The sequence below is a fragment of the Falco biarmicus genome, chromosome 12, assembly GCF_023638135.1.
Source record: "Falco biarmicus isolate bFalBia1 chromosome 12, bFalBia1.pri, whole genome shotgun sequence".
In the NCBI taxonomy this organism is placed as follows: domain Eukaryota; kingdom Metazoa; phylum Chordata; class Aves; order Falconiformes; family Falconidae; genus Falco; species Falco biarmicus.
The window spans coordinates 16,644,295-16,668,500 of NC_079299.1; the positions used below are offsets into that span (position 1 = coordinate 16,644,295).

At 41.4% G+C, this 24,206-nt stretch overlaps 1 protein-coding gene and 1 long non-coding RNA gene across 5 annotated transcripts in view; one reads left to right on the plus strand and one right to left on the minus strand.

The window, feature by feature from the left end:
• The window catches only part of EPAS1 (endothelial PAS domain protein 1), a 116,093-nt gene that overhangs the window by 8,877 nt on the left and 83,010 nt on the right, over positions 1–24,206 (plus strand). The window lies entirely within an intron of this gene.
• LOC130157812 (uncharacterized) lies at positions 653–10,465 on the minus strand. Its single transcript, XR_008825050.1, has 3 exons — positions 10,308–10,465; positions 6,073–6,151; positions 653–916 (listed from the first exon to the last, which is right to left on the minus strand). It is a non-coding gene; the product is annotated as an uncharacterized LOC130157812 (long non-coding RNA).

Sequence of the window (24,206 nt, forward strand, 5' to 3'; positions counted from 1 at the left end):
AATTTCTAGTAGCTGTTTTGCCTTTGTCTAAGAGAAGGAGCCCTCTAGTTATAGCTACTCTCTTTGTGTAAGTACCTGTAGATTGTGATCAAGTTAACTTTTGACCTTCTCTTTGATAAGTTAAATCCCCAAATCATCCTCACTATGAGGCCTTGTGTCAGTTTTGTGTCATTCTTCTAGCCTTTTTTTTTTTTTTTTTGAGGGTTGGAATGGCAAAGGGTCAAATTCTTGGTAAAACTTGCTCCCATGTACGTACTTGTATTTCTAATGTGGAAGACCGTGGTCTTTTTAGTATCATGTATGTATGTTTGTATATTGTAAATGTACATTTATTGAGGTAGTTAAACATTAATATTCCCATTTCACAAACTGAGAAACTGGAGCTGAGCAGTCAAATAACTTATTCAGGGTCATGCTGTGATCCAGTGATACCTGCTCCCTTTCTCTGCTGGACATCTGTTGCAGTGCTACTGCTCACATCTGAACCTCCACAATTACTTTGAGATGCTAGCTGTTACCGTGGTGTGTACACATGTGCATGCCTTTGTTTAAAAAAAAAAAAAAATCAAAATTTTATTAGAACATTGTTAGTTATGAAGTCTAACGCTTCAAAGAAAAAAATCGCTATTAAGACTGTTAAGTTTAATCACCTTTCTCATACATTACGGAAGTATCTCATGTCAGTGCATATGCTTTAATTTTATCTTTCTACAAATACTCCTTGCCTCACTAAGTATACAGAACAGCAAAGGTACAAGTAGCCAAAAATAGAGATGCGGTCAAAAATGTTAAAGCAAATTCAGCTTGTAATTGAAAAGTGAGTGTTACATCCTTCTTCCGAAGTTATTCTGAGAAGTGCCTTTGCTTTTGAAGTATTCTCTGTAATTAACATCTGAGTTGGACTTCAGCCATCAACCTGAGGAAAAACAGATGATCTGATATAAGCAAATGTATGTTTTGTTTTGTTTTTAACAAACAAATCTAAATAACTTACATTAGTTACAGGCACTATTGATGCACCGATATGTATATTATTGAGAGACCAAAATCTGAAGCAATGTGTAACTTTGAACAGGCTTTAGAGAAGCTTGCAAATCCAGTTGGCAGTGTCTAGAAGGAATATGAATATTCTTACCAGGTTGCAACCTTGCAAATTCCTGTATAGGGCATGTTCTTTGTTAATATCTCTGAGGCTGAGACTGTTGCATTTCAACCCATTTAAATTCCTTTTCTTTGTTTGCCCCAGAATGTGTGTTCTTAGCCACCTAGCTATTGAAGGCTCAGATGCCTTTTTGTCTCTAACCTGTCCTAGAACATTACTGTCTCCATGGCAGAAGAGGATAGCTATGGCTGATAATAGTATCTATTTAACACTTTCCTCAAATAATGTCTCCTGTATAGGAGGAACAGGCAGGCTAGAGCCTGTTCTCAGGTAGCTTTGTAAACTCCTACAACAGTATTTCAGACCCTTGTTACAATCACTAAGGGGTGGGAGGCAAGACTAATATTTTCTTAGTTCAAAGGGCTCCAAAATGGATCATCCAGTTTATCAGAAATTCGGTTTATTCTCTGACCAAGCAGGTTGGTTTTTGGCAGAAGCAAACATAGTATATAAAGGGCAGCTTGTCTAATCAAGAAGCATGAGGATAGCCAGGACAGACTTTAAAAGGACCCAGTTTATCCAGTGGAAGTAATGTTACCTTTTATGTGTGTGTATATATATATATATATATAAGGTTTTACCATTGATTTTAGAGGGAGGTAAACAAAAAAATAGTGGAGAATCCTATTGGGTATGCATTTGCATCTTTTGGGTCCTAGTAAAGCATAACTCATAAATCTGAGCTGTAACACTTGCAGTCTTAAATTAGATGTTTGATTCAAGCTACCAGAACAATCCCAAGCCGGGGCGGGAGGGGGACACAACTCGCCCAGATATTTCCTTTCCTTATTAATATTTTACAAACTGCAGGAAAGATATTCTCATCAAATCACAGTAAATAGTTCAATATGTTCTCATAGTTGTCTCCTATTTTGTCACTACTAGGACGAGAGTCACTAGAATTTGAGTAAAGTTGGGTTTATTATTAACCTAAACTTATGTAAGATGTTATTGCATCTGATTCTATTTTTGCAGTTACTTGGACTCTGCTGATCTTTTAGGCACAAAACGCTGCCTGTGTAAGAGTGCTCATATGAAGCAATTTTAATTAGCACTGGCTTGGCAACGAAGTGGGACTCACAAGGAGGGTGGTGTGGCCAGCCTGTGCTTCCTGCAAACTAAAATGTGATGCCTTTCCTTTTCCAAGAGATTTTGAGGCAGGGCCGGAGAGGTCGGGTGAGGCGTAGGGGAGGACACCACCATGCATACAGTGCAGCAGGCTTGAGCCCTGCTGTCAGGATGCCACTGCCACGGCTGGCAGCAAGACCCTTTGAGGTGGGTGCTGGCAAGTGCTGCAGCACCCAAGCTCAGGAGAACTGAAGTCTGTGCAGGATCCTCATCCTGTGCATTTAGGGTGCCAGGGCAGGGCTCCTCACAGACCAGCAGCAGAGAGCCTCAAAAATTTGCACATGCAGAGGGAACAGGGCAGTGCATGCAGGCTTTCCAGGCGGCTTGCTGGCTTCTTGTAGAAGGCTAGCTGTGTGTCAAAACGAGCACCTCCTGGTTGGGCTCCTATCTCTGAACCTTTCCAAGGGATTGTGGGAATTCTCCAGAACAGTTCAAGCCTGTGGGAGCCTGACGGTTCTGCCCTCCATTACAGGCAGAAGTACACCCTTGTGCAATGTGTGGTCAGTGCGGGATCGATGAATTACTACTCTATGCAATGAATATCAGTTTGGCTTTTTGGATTTTCTCAGTACCATCACTACTCTGCTGTTTGTTTGGGCTCTTCCCACCGCCACCTTTTTTTTTTTTTTTTTTTTTTTTTTTTTTTTTCCTGGGAGGCATAAATGGAAACAGGAGAGAACAGGATGAACCGAGGGCACCAAAAATCCCAGGATGGGCACAAATGGGATTTTTCTCAGGAACAAGCATAGTCCTGCCATGAATGATGGAGCATGGATAATAACTCCTGCCTTTTTTCCTTGCCCACCCCCAAACTGCGCAATAGCTCTGGACTCCACCTGCTCCAGGCAGGCATGCAGCTCCCCGGTCCTGCTCCCCTGCACCCCCCAGCCTTCCCTGCCTCCCCAGGCATGCCGGTGCACTGGGCAGGCTGGTCAGCTCTGGCACGCAAGGTTGAGGAGCTGTGGAAAAAAAGCTATGAAATTGCTTTGGGGTGGCAGAGAGATGATACATGCAACAACATGGTACCCCACACATACATGTCCAAGGTAGCAAGGGGTCAGGATATGGAGATTTAAGAAAATAGCCAAAGTCTCCTGCCTGCTGTGAGTTAAATACATGTCACACTTAAACGTGCCATGCTCATGTGCAGTCTGTCAGAGGAAGGAAGACCTTTATTACTGTTTTGGATTTGCCCGCATCATAAATATATACGTAAATAAATGTGGGACTTCCTTAAACCCTTGAGTCTCTGCTGCATTGTATCCCGCATGAGGGGAGGGAGGGATAGCCGAAGAGGTACAAACTGGGACGTGACTTCTGTGTGGAAATGCACGTCTGTTTATGGGGAGGGACCCCACTATCTCTGATCCCCTTACCTGCAGGCAGCCGGCACTGACGCCGTAGGTAGGGCCCTGGCCAGGCTCCCTCGCCATCAGGCAGCAGCTGGGGCTTCTTGTCTGTCACCCCGAGGGCAGCTCCTGCTGCCTTTCTCCAACTGTCCACATAAGCCAGCCCAGGGTGAGATAGTGCCCTTGGAAACTGGGATGTTTTGCTGACTGAGGGCCCAATCTCACATTCAGATCTGCCCCGTACCTCTCCTCAGGGTTGAAAACCTCTTGAGGTGTGAGAGCACCTCGAAGTTCCTATGAAGTCTGAAGCTGTGTGCCTGCTCTAAAGAGGAAAATTGCCAGAGCACGTAACAGCCATCTCTGGCAGGCAACTGCAGTGAAAAATGCAGCTTATCTGTGCCACTGACACACAAAGTGTGTGGTAGCTCCCCCAGGTTTTGTGTAAGCCACTTCTGGGGCTTTTTCTGTGGTTCTGTGGGAGACTGTGGTGTATCTCTGGTTGCGCCCAGAGCCCGGCGCTGCCCCTGTGGGCCACCATGACTTCTACTTGCTACCTGCCTGGGTCGGGGTGTGAGCACCTCTGGAGAGGCTGGTGGCTCGAAGGGGGGTGGGAGGGGAATGGGGCTGTTGCGTGAGAGTTGGTGTCTTTGACTTATCTGAGTCACAGACATAAACAGCTGAAGGAAATAGGCTGGTTGAGGTATGTGCTGTTGCTAAATAGCATTCAAAATGTGTAATCTGTCTGCTTTTGGGAAAGGGAGGGGGGGAGGAATCTGCTTTTCATCTTTCTTCTCTATCCTGCCATAATTTAAAAAAAAAAAAAAAGCACACAAACAAAACCAAAACAAACAAAAAAACCCCCTCCAAAATAAAATTAAAACAAACAAAAAAAAAACCTTCCAGGACCTTAATTATCTGTCAATACCCCTTTGCCAGGCTGGATAGAAATCAGTCAAGTCCAGAAGCTATTTGAGGTAGGGGCATGGACTGAGAGTTTAATTGCATTTTAGGGTCATAGGACAACAATTCAGTTTGGAAGGGGCTTTGGTGGATCATCTACTGCAACCTACTAGTGGAAGCAGGGTCAGCTATTTTAGCTTATGAAACTAAGCTGTAAAAAAAAATGCAAAGCCAGAAAACCCTATTGACTCCAGATTTGTAGGAATGGCTGAAGACTAGAGTGTAGCTATATATATAGGGGGGTGTGTGCGCTCTGCACAAGCTGTGGTTTCCACAGAGCAACAGGCCTGTTCCTGGGCTTTTGTTATCAGTTGTGCTCGTATCTCCCGACCTCTCTCTCTTTGGAGCAGACAGGGTTGGATGGATTTGGATGGATTGCATCTGAAAAGGGATGTGAATGGCCTTGAGTCCCTGGCCCAGCTCTCAATCTGAGGGAGCTGGTGAAGCCGTGGCGGGATCATGCAGGCTGGCATTTCAAGCGGTGGTGACGCACTTTCCCGAAACACCAGTTGCAATGGGCAAAATCCTTGTGAGCCTCTCCTGGCAAAGCAGCACCATCCTTGGTGCAGCAAGTTGCTGCAGAAAGCCAAGCCCTGGCCCTTCAGTAACACTCAAAATCTCAGTAAGATGAAGGGGTTTCCTGGAATAAATGCAAAGAGGACAATAGGGAAAAAGATGGAAAAATTAACTTCTTTTTTTAAAATGCTCAGAAACCAAGGTGGCTTTCTGTTAGAATTTGTCTTGCTTTTTCATGAAAAGAAAGCAAGCCTTTTAGCATTTTCCTGCGGCGCAGTGAACCCAAACACAACAGCAACAAGCTGATTCATGGGAACCGGAAACCCAGACAGGCTGGAAAACAACATCCTCGGGGCGGGGGAGAATGCTGCTTTCAGGGCTGCTGCTTTTTTATTTTTATTTTTATTGCTGTCGGAAACAAGTGACCTACTGCAGCCAAGTAGGCCTGAGACTAAAATAAAAGGACCTTCAGAAGGCAACCAAAATACACAGACCAAGTGATGTACTCAACAGAAGTGTAATTGCTACTGTGCGGTCCGTTTCCCCTACCAATGTCTATCATTTTAATTTCTGAGGGAAAACCAAATGTAACTGGAAATTTTCTGTGCCTCAGTTATTGTTCCCAAAGCGGGGGGTGGGGTGGGGGGTGGGGGAGGGAAATACTAAAAGGGAAAATAGACAAGATCATGGAGTTAGTGTGCAGATAAGGCAGGGGTGGGGGTGGATGTGGATGAACTGGAGGAAGATTTGATGTAAAGTGGTTCCCACTGACATGAATGGAAGGACATAATACATAGAAAACAAATGTTACTGTATTTGTGTATCTGCGTGCCACAAAGTTGACAGATGCAAGCTTTGGACTAGACCACAACTAGGGCTTATTTTAAGCTGGAATAAGAAACAGGAAAGATTGCCAGTTTTCAGTAAGACATAGTCTAAGAATTCGAAAATACTTACTAGATCACTTGTAGTCTGTTGTTCCTGCCAATACACAGCTCCCCTGTGAGACATCAATCCAGTAATGTGCCCATGTATGCTGATGTAAAAAAAAAAACCAACAAAAAAACCACACAATTAACAGTGGACGTTTGCATCAGTTAGTATTACAGACATGGGATAACAAAAAGCAGAATTACAGGCTCTCTTCCCCCCTGCATTTGTCTGCTCTTTCTGTGAATCTAAAAAGCCTCAGATGATCAATACACTCTGATGACAGCTCTATTCCAACAAATTCTATTTACTTAAAACAGCCTGTATGAAATAAATTTGCAACTAATGCATGCAAAACTTGGTTCTCCCTTATCAGTCCTAACAAACTTTTTTTTTTTCTTATGAGGAAGACCTTTCTGCGTAAAATAGTGGGCCAAAATTTTAGAGAAGCATTTAGATGTTCAAAATAATAAAGGTGTTGCCAATTCAAAAACCTAAGAAGGGAGATACTTCGGACTTTGTATTTGGAGAACACCGAGAAGTCTGCCTTCAGGTCCAAAGAATCTTAGTTTCTCTTATCTCGGCTATAGTGTGCTACTCCTGAGGGCTCTGTATGATTACAGTAAATAACTCCCCTCAGATTTGGTTGTTAGTACCTGCTAATCTGGACCCATATGCACCTCCTTTCCTCTGCTACTTATTGAACAGCAGAATCACTTTTCTATGGGGTACACTTTTCCCTACCAGTTTACTTCCTAGTGTCTAATTTTATCCCACAAGGCTCATTTGCTTTGTGTTTCTGTAGGTACCTTCAGGTTTTGGACTTTAGATGAAGACTTAAAAATTCCCAGGCCTCTCTCCAGCTTCTGCTGGAGACTGCTCAGCCAGACTAGACATGTTTAGCTCTTGTGAAGAAGCCTTAGTCAGTTCCTCCAACCACGTAATTGTTTTGAAGCGATTCTCCAAAATCCCTCACTGTTGTTTACATCTTTCAGAAGTTCAGATAAAAATCCTCCTCTATTGTCACTGGCCTTGCAAAGATGCATTTGGCCCTTGCTGATTGAAGCCTTCTGAAGACTAAACTTGTTGGTTGCAGTGCTGGTTGCAGGTTGTGTTGCCTGCTCTCACTGCAAAGGCCAAACAGGATCTTGCTGGAATTTTATTTAGATGATGCAGCTTTGCAGCAGGGATGAAACGGGTCCAGCTCTGATTTTCACACTTCTATGTTACCATGTTTTAACCAACATTTGTCAATTATTTTCCTTCCAAACCTTGTGTGTAGCTTATGTTTTCCCAGGGTTTATTCCTTTTAACTTTGTCCTTACTCCTAACCCTTTTTTTGGCTCTTTTGTTTGTCATGTAACCTGTGGGTGATGACTACGATACCATTCAAACCTGCTTCCAAAATTTAAAAAGTGCTGAGGGAAATTCAGTCTTTCTTAATTTCGTCCTTTTCTTGGAAGTACGTTACGATGTTGCTATTGATCCCAAAGAAAGCATTCGACCAAAAAGATCAGAAAAGTTGAAGCAGTACTTCTTGTCCATATAGTCTATAGCTTGACTAAACCCACTGGTTTTGTTAAAGACAAATCCTCGGACAGTATTGCTTGGCCTAAGTGTCCATTAAAGGTCTCAATCTCCATCAATTTATGCTGGCACAAAGTTCATAATGCCTATACATGTTCTTATAGGAGTCCTGTTGTTTTGTTTGTTTCTTCCACTCAAACTGAACTCCACAAAGTCTTACTGTTCATGTTAAGCTGGAATAATTATACCACTATTGACAAACTGCTCTGTGATCTTCAGTTTCAGCAGTCTAGTTGAATACCTCCCTAGTCTCATGCATGTGACGCTAGTGTTTAAAGCAAAGTATGTGATCGCTGCAATGTTAAAGGGGGATTAAAGTGAATTTAGCTGTTAAATAGCATACAGTAAATGGCTAAAAATGAACTTGTTTACTGTAGTTTCAATAAAATTTTACACCTGATTTGCTGTGATAGAGTACCTTAAGTTTTTCACTTACACTGCTCTCAGTTCACTCATTCAGCCGCTTTTCTGCTGTGTAGAAGCACATAGATGTTTGCTTTTTATGAAAATCAATTTTATAAAGAGCGTATCCAAGGTGGAAAATGCTTTGGGACCAGGAAAGAATACAGTACAAAGGAACGAAGACAGCTAATAAACTTGCAGGTGATTGTGAAAGACCCCATTCTGTGTCTTCCTGCAGTGCTTCCTGACACGCTGTGTTACTGCCTGTCAGCTGGCATAGCGTGCTGAGGCACCGGGAACCACCGCTAGCTTTCTCAAGTCTTTTTATAGTCTTAGGGGCAGCCCATCTATACCAGCCATTAGCAGATCATGCAGATAATTACATTAGGAAACTCCCAAAACTTTTATTGTACTACATAGAGGCAGATTTCCTGCGATAAGATCACTTTCTTTATCCTATTTTGAATTTCAAAAGCTTCTTGTCAACCTTCTACCTTTTCAGTCCCAGGGTATGTACCAGAAAATTCCTTTTCTGTATCAGCATGTCAGGTAGGGTAGTGCTGTGTGCTTTGACATGGCTGTTTCTCTTGCACTGTTCCTGTGGTTTAAAGTGTGCTCAAACAGGTGTTGCATCTCCAGAGCTGCCTGGCAAGGCAAAGGGCATCTCTTGCTCCTCTGCCCCTTTTGGGAAAGGCAGGAGACAGAGCTGGTGGCCCCATGTGTCAGCAATTCCAGGCAACTGGTGGAAAAGCAGCTAGCTAGTATGGGACTGGCTTGTAGCTGATGTAAGGTAATTTAGATTGAGGTCAGGGATGGTACAGTTTTCCCCTTGGAGACAAGGGAATTCAGTGCAGTACCTGTGACTGTTCCTATGCCCTAACACTGATCGCGTTGCTAGAGAGTCTCTGCATTTTTTCTCCAGTGGTTTCATGAGCTAACCACACCCGCTGCTGGTTTCTACAGTACCAATTTACAAGATTGGCTGGTTTGGATGAGGAAACCCACATTTCCTGAGGTATCCCAGGGAGCTCAAAAGCCAAGATCTTAAGAAAATTAACAGAAGTGGTGATTTATTTTTTTTTCAGCATTCCACTTTAAAGAAGGCTGTTTGTGTTCCTTCTTCTGTGGAGGAGGCAGCTGCAGATGCATACTTTCAAACATCAGGAACTTCTGATATTGCTTTTGTTGCACAGCTGGAATCCATAGCTGGCTGTTTGGTTTTAGTCTTGGTCCCAAAATAACTTTCTGCCCGCAGAGTAATCAAGCCAGAGTCCCCAAGTGCCCTTACTCGGGTAGGCAAGAGGACAGGTAGAATAAGTAGATGCATCAGTTTTTCTACCACAACGGGGAAGAGGTCTGTGCTCCGCTGCACCAGCTGCATGCTGCCTGGACTCCTACAGAAGGTTCAGTTTTAATACCAGTACAAAGTTATGTACTACTTTATATTTTTTTTCTGTGTTAGTTTCCTCCAATGAGCTAAAGTGGCTGATAAGAATAGTCTACTGAGCATCAGGCTGTCACAATGTAAGACAGGAATGGGTGTGGGAAGCCAGGTAGTGGAAATACTTTTATATCTGTGATAAACAATTAGATCAGCTCATCGGGTCTCCTGGAGCTGCAGTATTTTTGCCGCAACAAGGCCTTAATGCTTTGGACAACTCTTCTAAGTGGGGTGAGAGGCCAGGAGGGGGAGGGCTTCTGGTCCACACCAGCTTGAGCCCCTCTGGGCCTCCAGTCACCTGTGGGACCTTTCCTGTGCTGGCGGTGCAGTTCTCCTGAAGCTCTAGGAAGTGTTACAAAAACTCTTCTTGGGAAGACATATAGAGGCTTTTTTTAAGGTTTAACTCAAAAGCTCTTATGCATTCAGCTGCTTCTTCTAAAATTACCAGTAGCTGTCCTGAAAAAATCAGTTTATCAGATACGTTTTATAGTAATGCATTTTAAAACAAAAAAGGCAGCTTGTAAGGAATTGCTGACATAATTCTAAAAAACAAAAATCAATACTAATATTAGGGGGAAACTTTTTTTTTTAAAAAAAGGGACTTTGTACAGTAATAAGTACTTGGGGAATTCAAAATATAATTTACAGTCCCACTTCTGCCCTTTGAAATATTAAAGTAATATTCTTGGAAATGGGTTATACACAAGATCCAGCCTAGGGTAGTGCCAGGCTATGGTTACAGCTGGAAATTGCAGAGTCAACCCATACAAAATACACAGCTGGAAAACAGTGTTAATATAGCAGCATATCCATTTGATTTTACGGCACATACTTGGCAAATGCTGAAGCTTGTGAGTCTGCTGCATAATGACTGCACCCCACTTAGACGCTGTCCTTGGGAGTTCTCTTCATGTCTCTAGGAAGTGCCTTGGGTGTCTTGCACAAAAAAAATATGGAAAGATACGATCCATCCTTGAAGACACCACAGCCTGACACTGGTGGTGCACTAATAGAGGGTGGAAAAGGAAAGATACAGTGAAAGATACAGGTCACTGTTAAATGATGGTGTGATTACACAGCCTGGGCATGTTTGCAATTTGATGGTTAATTCTCATCCTGCAACTCACAGCAATCCACCCACCTGCAGCAAATCCAAAGCCCCAGAGGCTTTGGGGGATTCCAATTCCACAGTAGGCTGTTAGTATGATTCGTTTTTCAGGAAAAGTTTTGTGAAAATAATACCAGTGATGACAATTGTTGTTGGAACCTCAGCTCCTGCATTTCTTACCTTTTAGTGAAGTGGTTTGGGTTTGGGGTTTTGTTTGGGTTTTTTCTTTTCATATTTTTTTTTTTTTTTTTTTAGTGCTGGTTTCCTTTAAAAATAACAATCTCCTAATCCTTACCAGTGGTTCATTCTCTCAGCTAGCTTCCATGTTCATCTTAAGTGTTCAGGGTATACACTTCTTAAAATTTGAAATGCTCTTGTTAAATGCAAATATCTTTATGTCCCACCTCTTAGCAAATACACTCTCTCACACAGCAGTAGCAAGGAAAGCTTTGAATTAAGACTCATTCTAGAGGGAGTGAAGACACTCAGTCCAGATGAGTCTTCAGTGTGTTTTTCTGGAAGAAAGGGAAACTGTTGGCCCATGAAACGATTTGTCATGTGGTCATGAAACATTCAGAGCACTGGTAGTTTCATCTGTATGTGTTATCTGATAAAGAAATCAGGTTCTAGAAGTGCTATTTCTGTTACACGTGGTTAAATACTGTAAGTACCTACCACACCCACAGCTCTAAGTTAGGTCCTGTTTGAAAGAGAGTTGAATATGCCATTTTGTCTTCTGCTCTCTTTAAAACAAATATTATTTTCTCTTTGCCTGAAAATGTTTCCTTTTAAATAAACGTCATGTATCAGTGTGGGATAAGAGGGATAAAAGAATAGGAAATGACACTTGCTTTTTCATCTTTGGGAAGAGTAAGCAGGTATTTTCTTACAATTTCATTTTGCTTAAGAAAGGTCCAAAATCTTTACATAAATGAGTTGGAAATTGAGGATCCAGCCAAGTGCAAGCACTGAAGTGCACATTTGTGTTCAAGCAGGAGTCGTTAGGGGATTTGCTCATGTACTTAAAAAGGAACACGTGCTTTGCGTTACAGAGCTAAGTGAACTAGCCTTCCTAAATTCAAGATATCTCTCTTCTTCCCCTACCCCCCACCCCTGCTGTTATAACATAAATAATTACCTATGAACCTGACTTAACTAGCACAACTATATATGCTGATGCAGGCATATACACTAGCTCCTGGTTGCAGATGTACCTGAATCTTCATGTGAAAATGAGGAGTATGTCTACCCAATGTAATTTTTACCCCAGGTGCCCCTAATATTTCTTCTTACTTGCTCTGCTCATAAAGGGATAAAGAAGGCATTATCTCCTCATGTCTTTGGCTAATGATCTGGCCAAAAGTAAATACAGGCTGCATCACAGGAATGTGAAGGGCTCAGCTCCTGCTGGTATGTTGGTCAGGGACGATCCTCCACTGCGGCTGCCCCACCACAGCCTTGGCAGCCCAAGGGCGACTCGTGCCAGTGGGGCTCTGCTGATGGAGTACACAGGTGCTTCTCAGGGAGCAGCAAAGCCAGCATCCTGGATTAAAGTTTGGGGCCTCCCGTAAAACACACAACCTGATGGCAGCTCTTCAGTCTTAAAAGTACTATGAAGAAAGTATGCTGTTTTGCCTTGCTACCAGTGTAAAAGGCCCTATGGAAGGACCTATTTTGCTGAGAAATGTGGGTGGTGATTGGATGAGTAGAGCTCTGACCTTCTTTATTCCTTGCATTTTTGTACATGTGTATTCGTAGTTCTTTTTTTTTTTTTTTTTCCCTGTGTGCAGTGATATGCACTTCCAAAGAGGAAAAAAGGCTTCTTACCAATGAGAGACACCCCTACATGAAAGAAAGCCCCCCATGTGGTGACATACAGCAAATGATTAACAGCAGCCATATACTCTTATCTGGCCATAAGCACATCAGTAGTTCTATGTTAGGACTATCAAACCTATTCTTCTGACAGCCTCCCACAAGGCTTCTCTCTTTGCTGCCTGATAATCCATCTTTTTAACTGTTGATGAATAACTGAATGTTATAAATGCATTAGCTAGCATTTAAAATAGATTTCTTGGATCTTTTTGATCTGCTGTGGGCAAGTGCCCTTAAAGGACATTCCTTTGGCCAACATGGTTATGAATATCAACATTTTTTGTGAGGGAAGTTGTGAGGGAAGAGGATGCATGTTTGTACTGCAGTCTTACTGAGCTACGAGTATCCATACAGAATTTTTCCTGAGCTGGTATAAATTGATCAAGTCGGTTTATCATGATGTTGCTGACTTTAAAGGAGGCACCTGATCTACAGCAACTGAGTATCTGCATGCATTCAGTCTTCCTCTGCCAGGAACTGGTCAATGAGACCTATGTGAATAAATAAAGAAGAAAATGCTTTCTTATACTGTAACCACATCCAGGGGGCAACTAACCCTATTTCTGCCTTCATGTTAATGCTTTACATGCACAGAAGTTTAGTCTGTATTGCTATTGAAAACCATGGCTTTCAGATGGAGTCTCTGTATTCATAGTATTGATGGTAAAGTTGGGAATAAAGCATTATGATAGAATTAATCCAAATCTCTGTCAGAATTTGTCATGATAATAATCTTGTGTAAAAAGCTTATCTGCTGAAGGAGCATACAGGCTGGCAGTGCTTCCTGCCTGTGGAATTTGTGTTCCTGCAGTGTAGTACTTGGGTTTGATCTAATTTCTGCTGTGGTCAATGAGAATTTCTGACCTATGATTTTCATTTGAGAAGTGGTTAATGCCTGCAATCCCTTGTTCCCATACTAACTGGGTGTTAGCTGTAAGGAAACAAACTTGAAGATAATCCTAAATTAGACAATTCAAAATAACAAAGGATTATTGTGATCGTGCATCAGTTTAAATGATTTTTTTTTCTGGTTTTGTTTTTTTAATTTCTAAATGAAGATATTTTTTTTAAAAAGTGATAGGCTGATGAACTTGTTTTAGAAGATGAGGACTGTAAGACACATTGCATAGAATGAGGGCCAATTCCTCAGGCAGAGTAACTGGTACAATTTCTTTGATTTGACCTGTTGTATCTTAATGTCAGCTATATTGACCACAATTAAGCATGAATAACTTTATTTAAATATTTTTTATCCTGCATGTTGGATGGGAGGGGGTGTGTGACAGATGTGCAAGATAAAGAAAATTAACATAATGTAAAAGATGACAGAAAATAGTTAATAATTCATCACTTCTGCAAACTGTGGTAACAGGTATTTAGATGCCTGTTTGTTTCTGTTTCAGTGCTTAAAAGATAGTATCAAAATGTACTGTAAACAAGAGATAACCTTCTGAGAGACAGCTGTGTTAAACTACTAAGAATTTTTCTTACTACTGAAAGAACATTAAAAATTGTAATATCTTAAGACACAATCAGTCCTTCTAGGAAAATGCCAATTAAGAGATAGAAACAGGGCGACTTGTCATATAACCATGCTCCCTCCCTCTCTCTCTCTCTTTTTTTTTTTTTTTTTTTTTCCGCCCCTGATTAAAAAGTACTTCCTAGTGCAGTGCAGTTGGAGAATTTGGCAGGCAGTCTGCATTTCAATGGAGCACAACTGTTGCCTTTTCTTCCCTTGGACTCTCTAAACCCAGCTGTAGTGGCTTCCTCCCTCGCTGGCTCTGCTTCTTGTGCATCCAGGACCAGGTGGAGTCTGGGTCTGCAGTTCTTTACATCAAAGATTTAATGCTTTTCTTCCGGAAAAATGTTATGGAATTTTTGCCTCCCAGATTTCAAGTTATTTCTATTTGAGAATTAAGAAATATTTATTGCAGAGACAGTAATAATACCAAGCCCAAAATTACATTGAATTGTAAAGAAAAGAAATAATATAAAGCCTGGCTGGAAACCAGAACATGGCACATCGTAGTAATAGAGAGGGATGTGTGTCATCTTGGCTGCTACCCACTGCAGTGTCTGGTAATGGGGTTAGTCATAGCTGGAACTTAATAATCAGGAATTTTGTGGCAAAGGCACTCTGAAACCAGGTCTGAAGTCTCAAAGGCTGAAATTCTTTCATCAAGAAGCAAGGTCTTTTCAGTGGTACTGTCATTACGCCCAGATATAGCAGTCCATTGATATGGGGTTTTCTTTGGAAACCAGTTTTTCATTATTGCATTCTAAGGAAAAGTAAGCAATAAAGTAGGCAAGCATCTGACTGGCACCCCTGACAAAGCAAACCAGGCAATATCATAAAATCATTTGGGTTGGAAGGGACCTCAAGGGTCATCTGGTCCAACCCCCAGCCATGGGCAGGGACACCTTCCACTAGACCAGGTTGTTCCAAGCCCCATCCAGCCTGGCCTTAAACACTTCCAGGGATGGGGCATCCACAGCTTCTCTGCATAACCCGTTCCTGTGCCTCACCACCCTCACAGTAAAGAGTTTATTCCTAATATCTAACGTAAATCTGCCCTCTTCCAGTTCAAAGCCATCACCCCTTGTCCTGTCACCACATGCCCTTGTACAAAGTCCCTCCCCACTTTCCTGCAGGCCCCTTTAGGCACTGGAACGCTGCAGTAAGGTGTCCCCGGAGCCTTCTCTTCTCCAGGCTGAACCACCCCAACTCTCTCAGCCTGTCTTCAGAGGAGAGGTGCTCCAGCCCTCTGGTCACCTTCATGGTAGCCCTCCTCTGCACTCACATCAAAAGTTCCATGTCCTTTTTATGGGATATGGCACCAGTTTGTGTCTGCTGCATACATCAGGTCACTGGTGTTTAAGGGTCTGGAAAACCTGGTATCTGGTCTGCACAGCACAATAAAAACAATACCAAGTTACTGTGGGAGACCAACCCATGACTGTTAATGTGTTGCAAGCTCTGAAACAAGATATCAATTTATAAATAGTAAAGGAAAAGGTTTCAAACCCAGAAAACAGGTACCTACCACCAGGGAGGAGAGAATAGAGTGATGCATCTTTAAAAATATTGCCTCTAATTCCTCTTTCATCATAAGATTAACCAAGTGGGGGGAATAGTTTTGTTTGATTATGTTTTAACTCTTCCATCTGCATAATTTTCTGAGCAGTGCCCTATACACCTTTTGCCAATTTCACACTGCTGAATCCTGGCCTTCCCATGCCAGCTGCAGGGAGGGACACCCAAGGTGGCACCTCAAGAGATGATCTTTCAGTTGTATGTCTGTCCTCATCAGCTATTTGCACATCTTTTCTGAGAAATGTTAAGACATTGTCCAGTCACAGCTCACTCGCCCTATCAGCGAAGCTAGTTTTCAGAAAAATCTAAGTCTGTGTAATTTAAGTCTCGTAGAATCATTGAACCATTTGTGTTGGAAAAGACCTTCAAGATCGAGTCCAACTGTTAACCCAGCACTGCCAAGTTCATCACTAAACCATGTCCCTAAGTGCCACATCTACACTTTTAAATACCTCCAGGGATGGTGACTCAACCACTTCACTGGGCAGCCTGTTCCAGTGCTTGACCACCATTTCAGTGGAGGAATTTTTCCTAATATCCAGCCTAAACTTCCCCTGGTGTAACTTGAGGCTGTTTCCTCTTGTCCTGTTGCTTGGGAGAAGAGATCAAGACTCACCTGTCTACAACCTCCTTTCAGGGAGCTGTAGAGTGATAAGGTCCCCCTGAGCCTTATTTTCCCCAGGCTAAGTAACCCCAGTTCCCTCATCTGCTCCTCATAAGACTTGTGCTCTAGAAGTCTCAGTCTCAGTTCTGTCCTCCTTACCACAGCTGATGGTTACCTTCTTTTTTGCAGAGCTTTTATGTATTTGAAGTTTGTTATTGGTCAGAATTTCTTTACTGGTCACACTGGAGACTTCTGACCACTCTTGCTGATCTCTCCTGGTCTTTCTCTGGCTTTACCTAATTCTGAGCACTGCACTTCAGGGGAGATAGGGTTCAGCCTTACAGCTGAGCAGGGTGGCAGAAGATTTCCATGTGGCTTGTAAGATGCACTCTCACATGGATGCCTGAGTGCAAGGATTATCATGCTGTTACAGAGTAGGAAATGCTGAATTATGCTCACTTTGTGATCCACCCTGTAATCTCCAAATTATTTCTTGAAGGATTTTTGCCTGGCTTCTTGTTTTCCACACTGTATCAGTGCAGTCAGCTATCCTAGTAACTTGCATTTTTCTTTCTGAATTCCCTTTTCCCCCTGCTTCTCCAGGTTTATCAAAACTGTCCTTCCTCTCTAATGCTATCATTCAATATACACCTACAAACTCCTCTGCCACTAGTGGATTGCTGCCAAAAATAAAAGGATGCTTCAATGTCTTCTGTGGCTTGTTTACAGCACTAATGAATTTGAGAGATATGACAGTCATTCCTTCCTATATAGAAGGTCTGCAGTTGTGTTCCAGATGAAAATTAATTTGGTTTGGGCTAGATTTGTTGTTGATAGATCCAAACTAACTGCTGTTACTTTCTTTGGTTTGTTCCACAACAGATAAGTTTAGTAATTTACCATAGAGTTTTTTCTAGGGATTTAAGTTGTCTGGAAATTTTGACATCTTTTTGACATCTGCTCTTTTTTTTTGTTACACTGCACACCCCACTGCACCCCCCAAGTCTTTTAGAAGTAGCCACTAAGCTTGCCTCTTCCAGTTCTCTGGTACAGCAACCATTCCCAGTTAGCTCTCACAGACAACCATTAGAGGTTCTGAGTTTGCTTTAGGCCAATCTTTAGGTATTCTATGACGAACTTAGAGTGCATTTAACTTAAATATTACTTTTACTGATTCTGTCTTTAATCTACATGTATCTAATAGGATACATAACCCCTGTCACTGGTGGCACTGTGCTAGCAGCCTACTCACATCTTACTTTTGGCAAATGCTGGTGCAAAGATGGTGTTAAACACTTTGGCCTCCTTGGCATCAGATCAGTTGGCTGATTCATAATTTGAAATCATCATTCATGTTTTCCTTAATTCCAGTGAGACTTTTCTTAAGAAAGTGTTGCTAGGTGCTCGAAAAGCTACTGCAGTAAGGAAGCTGCCTGTGCGGGCAAAACTTGTGACTGATGCAGATCAGGCTATCAATGACAGACAACTTGCAAGAAAAGGAATAAAACCTGCCTAAAGAGTCTAGCAGAAGTTATGGAAGCTGACTAGAATGCAGATCATAAATATCTCCAGGCAAAAGGGAATGAAATAATTTATTGATTTTGAAAAACATATAACATGTTATGCATGGTAGAAGTCAGGTCATTTCACATTTAGCATAGGTTTTCACTGGGACAGCAAAACATGAGAGCATTTAATGAGAGTTGTGATGGATTCTTACAAAGAATTATCTAACAGATACTAGAAAACTTCACTGTGATATGCTGTTTTATTGGCTTATATCCATGGATTTATGATAACTGTATTTAAAGAGTCTTTTTAAATGGAGCATTTTGAGTGAAAGTGAACTGTCAGTTTGAGGAAAGGATGAACGGTGACATGGGGAAAGCTGCCAAGGGGGAGTCTGGGATGGGTCTGTGGGAGAACATGGAAGGAAGGAGGAGAGAGGGTGGTGATTTAAAGAACAGTAAGGAGCTGCCATTTCATCAGCAGACTTCTGTAGGACAAAAAATAGTTAGGAAACAAACTGACAGTGTCAGATAGCAGACAAAACCATAGGAGTCTTCCTTTCATTGAAATGGGGGAGTACTGGGCAATTCTTAAAGAGCTTAGGTACAGCCTCAAACTGCTGAAAATTCCACTTCCTTCTCTGTTACTCTGGAAGAGACACATTGGAGACTCCCCAGAATGGCAGAACTAACTCTTCTGAGGGATACTTTCATGGACATCTTCTAAAACATGAAGATTAACATTAACACAGCTTTCATAGGGCAAGAAAGAGAAATTCCAAGAGAAATATAAACCAAAACGCATTTACAAGGCGTGGAACATTTTGGTCAGTCAGAACAGTACTTCATGGTGCTCTTTCTTTTTTCTTTTTCCCCATCTTCCTCCTCTTTGTGGCTGAAGTTTCCACATCACAAGCCTGCTTTATGTTTGAAGCTAATAGGAACTAACAATCTGTGTTGTTTATGAACCAAAAATCTCAGCTAGAAAATGGAAGTTATCCCACGTAAGTGCGGGAGGAGAAGTGTGCGAACCTCTGAGCTCGGTACTTTCTAGCTCTGTTTTGATGCTGATACTTTCCAGTAACACTACACACTTTATGCCAGGAGCTGAGCAGCACAACCTCCAGCCTCAGTACTTTCATCTCAATACTTCACAATCTGGCTCTGTTATTTATTAAAGAAATGTAAGAGTTGCAACATAAATTACTTATTCATCTCTTGGGAGATGAATTCCCTCATTTGTTTGCCAGGTTTTACTGGAAAAGAATTGAAACTTGCCTTACAGAATAGATAGTTCAGGCTTGTCTTTCTGTTTTTAATATTTTAGGTTGCTTGGTAGGGTTATTGGGTATTTTCTGGTAAAAATCACTTCTAAAAATCTTCAGTATCTTTAATGTGAACTAGCTGTTCATTTGAATAGAATCTTCTGTTGAAGTTGCATGCACTCAAACTGCAAAAATTGCTATTTCCATCAGAAGGCATCTGTTCACAAGCATCTTTTCTTCTGGATGTTTTTAGGAGACAGAACTACAGGATTTAAACAGAAAAATGAAAACTAAATAAAATATGTAAACAAAAATATTTAGGTACAAAGTAAAAGCAATGTTAATAATGTGAACACTGAATTAATCCAGCTTGTTAGAGAACTCCACTGAAGTCATCTATGTGCCTGTAACTATGGGAATATGCCAGCACCCTGCATTAAGCCAAATCATGAGTATCCAGTCAATGAAGGACTGAAAAAATTCTTTACTGTGTTCAGGGAAAAAAAATGGTTTAAGTAGGACGCTGATTCCTGGTTGTTACCTTGCCTTTGGACACTGCTACAGATTATGAATGTCCTTTCATTTTTCTGACAACCTGATATGTACAGATTTTCTAATGATTTGCTGGCTCAGATACATTATATGACACAGCTCAGAGGGCTTTTAATAAAGCATACATCTGGATAACCAGATGAAGCTCTGTGTAATCAGTGTTTGGAGATGTGTAGGTTTTGGAAAGAGCTTTGAAATCCAAGCTGGTTTTGAGGTGAACTGTTGTGATAACAAGAGTGTGTGCTGTGATTTCAGAATCCTGCTGGTTTTACTGAAAACTGGTGTCAGTGGGGACTAGGAAAATCCCACCAGTGATCATTTACTGTGATGAAAACAACTTGTGCTGATGGTGGGAAATGTCTCAAACCAACTGATTTAAATGCCTGTAATGTTAATTGGGAGGGGTCAGGAGGGTCCTGGGTTTAGTTTCACAATGTGTGTGAATGTTCTGTAGGACTCTTGCAGCAAAACTTCTACCTGTACCTTTGAAAACTTGAGTGCAGTGTTCACATATCACTTGTTTGGTTCTGATGCAAGGCACGTCTGGGGTTCTGCTGTACTTGTCTCAGGGTTGGTGACACAATTCAGGGAGAAAACCTGCTGAGCCTGTCAGGCTGGCCGAGATTTGGGGCTGTACTGGCCTAACATGCTCCGCTATTTGAAAAATGTAATTGGAGGTTTTAGCTGCGTTCCCAAAGCCTCACTGTCTGAAGAGAAAAACAGTTCTAAATATTGTTCTTTCCTTTGGCTGTTGCACTTGCCTTGTCTATAGGACATAGCATGTAAAGTCAATAAATCAACAACTCCCATAGCTTGAGCAAATACTTTTGTTGCAACTGCTCCGAAGCAAAGGGTAGATGTAGAGCTCTAATAAACTTGCTGGAGATATTCAGAGGTTTTAGTAGGTTTTTTTTAAAATTAAGGAGTTTTGAAAGACTGTTGGACTAGTTCTTTTGTCATTGGTAAAGAAAGAAGAACGAACATGTATAATAGTGCCTCAGATTCCATGTTACTGAATGGGATTTTTCAGATGTTTTAAATCTGACTGTAGCTATCTATAGCAGTGTAAATGAAGAGTAACTTGGCATCAGTGGCTGCATAGAGGTATTTATGTAGTTCCTAGCTTTCACTTTGTGTAAATGTAAGTGCCTACCCTTGTTAGTAGTGCTGCTGCTTTGTATTAATTTGCTTATGCAAAAATGAACATCTTATTTTAATGTATGTGTTGTGACCAAACTCACTACTAGATTAAATTATCTTGGGTTTATCGTTAATGCTAATTTCCTGGAAGACGTAATGGTCCTTCTGGTTTTAATTCTTATGACTACTGAAACCCAAGGGTTAAGAGTTTGGAGTATGTTAAAGCATTCTCTTACCAAAGCAACTTGCAATGAGATTAAATCTATTTGTCCACAGAAATAGATGACTTTGGATACAATATTTGCAGTTTTCTCCTACTTTTTTTTTTTCTTTCTCAGTGAAATGGCACACATTATCATAAATGATATATTACAGTATAATGAAGTGTAACATCCCTTAGTATGCACAGCCAGGGTCATTACTGATAACAGGTGCCTCCCTCAAAGCTTGCAGCACATAGATGTGGAAGAAAAACAGAGATGGCTTTGGGGAAAAGGGGGGACGACTATCCAACTCCTTGTCTGTATGTGAATCACTTGTACTGTACCCAATATCTCGTGTTGTCACTACTTAAGAGCCTGTAAATATTTCCAGGAGCAGATCTGCTTAAGAAACAAATGTTAGACCCTGTGCCAAATGGATCTTGGAGTGGTTCCCCAAAATAGTACAAGTTCCAGGGCAAAAGGGAAAAAGGTGAACTTTACCAGTACTTCAAACAGTCAGCTTGCTGTAACCTTGTGGCTGTTGAGAAGGCAGCTCCTGAGCACCCGAGTTGTCTGGGCAGAGGGGTGTGCTGGGTGAGAGGAGGCTGTCCCAGATGTCTTCGAGACCAGGGTTAGGATCCTGCTCCAGGTCACACTCTCATGGAAATTGTGTTTTCAACGTTGACTTAGAGGGAGCTCAGGGCGAGTTGGTTGCAGTTATCCACTGTGAGTATCTATGACTGCCTCAGGCCAGTTAAGGTTTTAGAGTCCCCAGGATACATCTGAGAGTTATACAGCAGTACCTTTGGGCTGGGATTTCAATTACCGAGAACATCACCTGCTAAAAGCTAGCTTTTCTTGGGGATAAAAGGATTTAGAAGACCAAAGAATTCAGCAATATTGTGTGATTCTTTCAAAAGATGTAGTGATAAGAAATTTATCTTTTTATGGCAGTTTTCTGCTCCCAGAAAAGGTAATTTCTGGCCAGGGATTTTGCCTTGAGTATCGCAGCACTTGAAGAATTTAGGATATTTTTTTCAGTTTTACAATAATTTGTTGCCTTCTTTAGGTGACAAGCACCCACAGGGTTAATGGGTTCAGTGGCTTTGTTAAACATCAGTCATTTAAGAATGACTGCTTTAAAACAAACACTTTTCAAGATCTTCATTAAAGTAGATTAGTCTTGGTGAATAAAAAAAGAAGCCCAAATCTATTTGCCTGGATTAGGGTTAAATCAGCATTTAGTGCTGGGATTAAGAAGAGAGTTTATTGCTTCATTTTCATTCTAACCTGAGTTTTCATTGGGATTATGTTAGAGGGAAATTCACTGCTATACAGAAAGTCAGTATAGGCTTGATTGTCACCCATGTGCCGTGCAAACCCTGTAGAAGTAACCACCAGAGATTGAAAGGTTTAAGAGCTGCATTACCTGTGGCAATCAGGTTTCTAAAACAAATAAATAAATATCTTTTGGTTCTTTTTAAAACTCAAAGTTCTGCAGTGGGCATGTTACACTGTCTCTAAATAAATATTTGTTGAGTGACTGAATGTTAACTACTAGGCGTCTGTATCAGCTTCAGTATTGCAAAAATCTTCAATTGTAGCTTCCCGTTTCTCTGGACGTTAATCTGCCACACAGGGCTTTTGCTCTTGTTCATATTGCTCCTCTTCCTCATCTGTGGTGATAACTGTTTCTTGGGAACAGCAGGTAATGAGCATTAAAAGCATTGCTACAAAATTTGCCTTTTAAATCCACCCAGAGGAACAGTTTCCCTTCCCATCGCCTAAGTGTTACTGTTGTTTTTGCTGGCTTTGTTTTGGTGATCTTGAGCCCAAGTTTCCTTCCCAGAGCTACTGTCAGGGAGCAGGAAGAGCCTGCAGACCTCTTCTGCCTGATGCTAGCACCAACAGCTGCTGCGGGTAATATGGAGGGTGAAGTAAATAGGTTAAAATAGAATAGGAGGTAATAATTAATACTATATCCGTATGGTGCCTACCTGTCAGAACCATTGCAAAAGAATTTCTGAAAATTGAGGGCCACATCTGCTTCATACTTCTTTTCCGTTAAATTGTACTATTATTGCATTATGTACCAAAAAGCGTACTGTAACAGACTATATTCCTAGGTTAAGCTCACTCCTTTTCAGCAGTTGGTTTTTTTAAAAAAAAATAAATAAATGCTGGTGTCTCACATGTGCTCTATGTCTTTAAGCTTCTGAGTGGGTCACCCTGGCTGCTCGGCAGTTGTGTGCACTCTAGATGATGCATCAGAGCTCTGCTTAGCAAATTGTATTCAGCCTTTACTCCCTGCAGGCCAATTTAACAACAACAACAAAAAAAAAGTAACTGTGAAACATAGTATTTCTAAATAATAAGTTATCAAAGGTCAGGAGGAAAACTTGAAACAAAAGCCTTCTCCATTTAACAAATTGGATTGCATCTGTTTTCTCCTTGGTTTCTTCATTGAGATTTCCCAAAATTTCAAAATTATACTTTCCAATATCGTGATGGGAGTGTTTCTGTGTACTTAATCATCATGGGTTTTCTTTCTGAACTGATTCTATTGCAACACATTGCTATGTTGATTAGACTTCCTTTGTTTTACCAGCTTTCCTTGGGATAGGCCTAAGACATCCTCAGTATGTCACTTTGAAAAAGGCTAAAAGATAAGCTGAGTAATTTTAACCCTTTTAATATTTACAGGTACATTCCCAACTTTTTGGCCATTATGTCTTCTTTTCATGGGAGTGTAATGGCTGAAATGTCTGGAATGTGTCTGTAACTAATCAATGCCTAAAAACGTTGAAGTTTATCTGTGAGCCTTGCTTGAAGGTGTGCACTCAGTATTTGGAAAATCTTAAAGGCATCTTAATGTATTCCTGCAAAATTACATTTTAAACTGGCTGTTCAGTATTGCCTATAGACTGTGTATTGCTTTCTGCCTAGGGTAACAGGGGGAGTGCTGTTTTAAGTTGTTCTTAATATCTATTATTGTGTAAGAGCAATATATGTGTCTTAATGTACGCTCTTGTATGAGAATTCTCCCTCTAGCATGAAACTGTAGCAAGAGGCAAAGGAATCCTGAAGACCCCACAGCTGTGCTAGCCGAGGTGCTATTTCCTACCCTGGCAAGCAGTTGGTGCCTCTATGGAGAAAGGGCACAGCTACTGATTTTGCAGAAAGTACATCTATAGTAAGGTGCAGGCACACACCTGTAGTTATAAAAGAAGGCATGAGTGAGTGTGACTGGTTGCACAAGGAACAGTACTCCACCGCACCCCCCACCCCTAGTTCAGGCATCTTTTCATACCTTCATCTCAGTAGTCCCCACTTTCTCCCGTGGACCTTTTGTGTTTTATCTAGCTTATAAATATATCTCTTT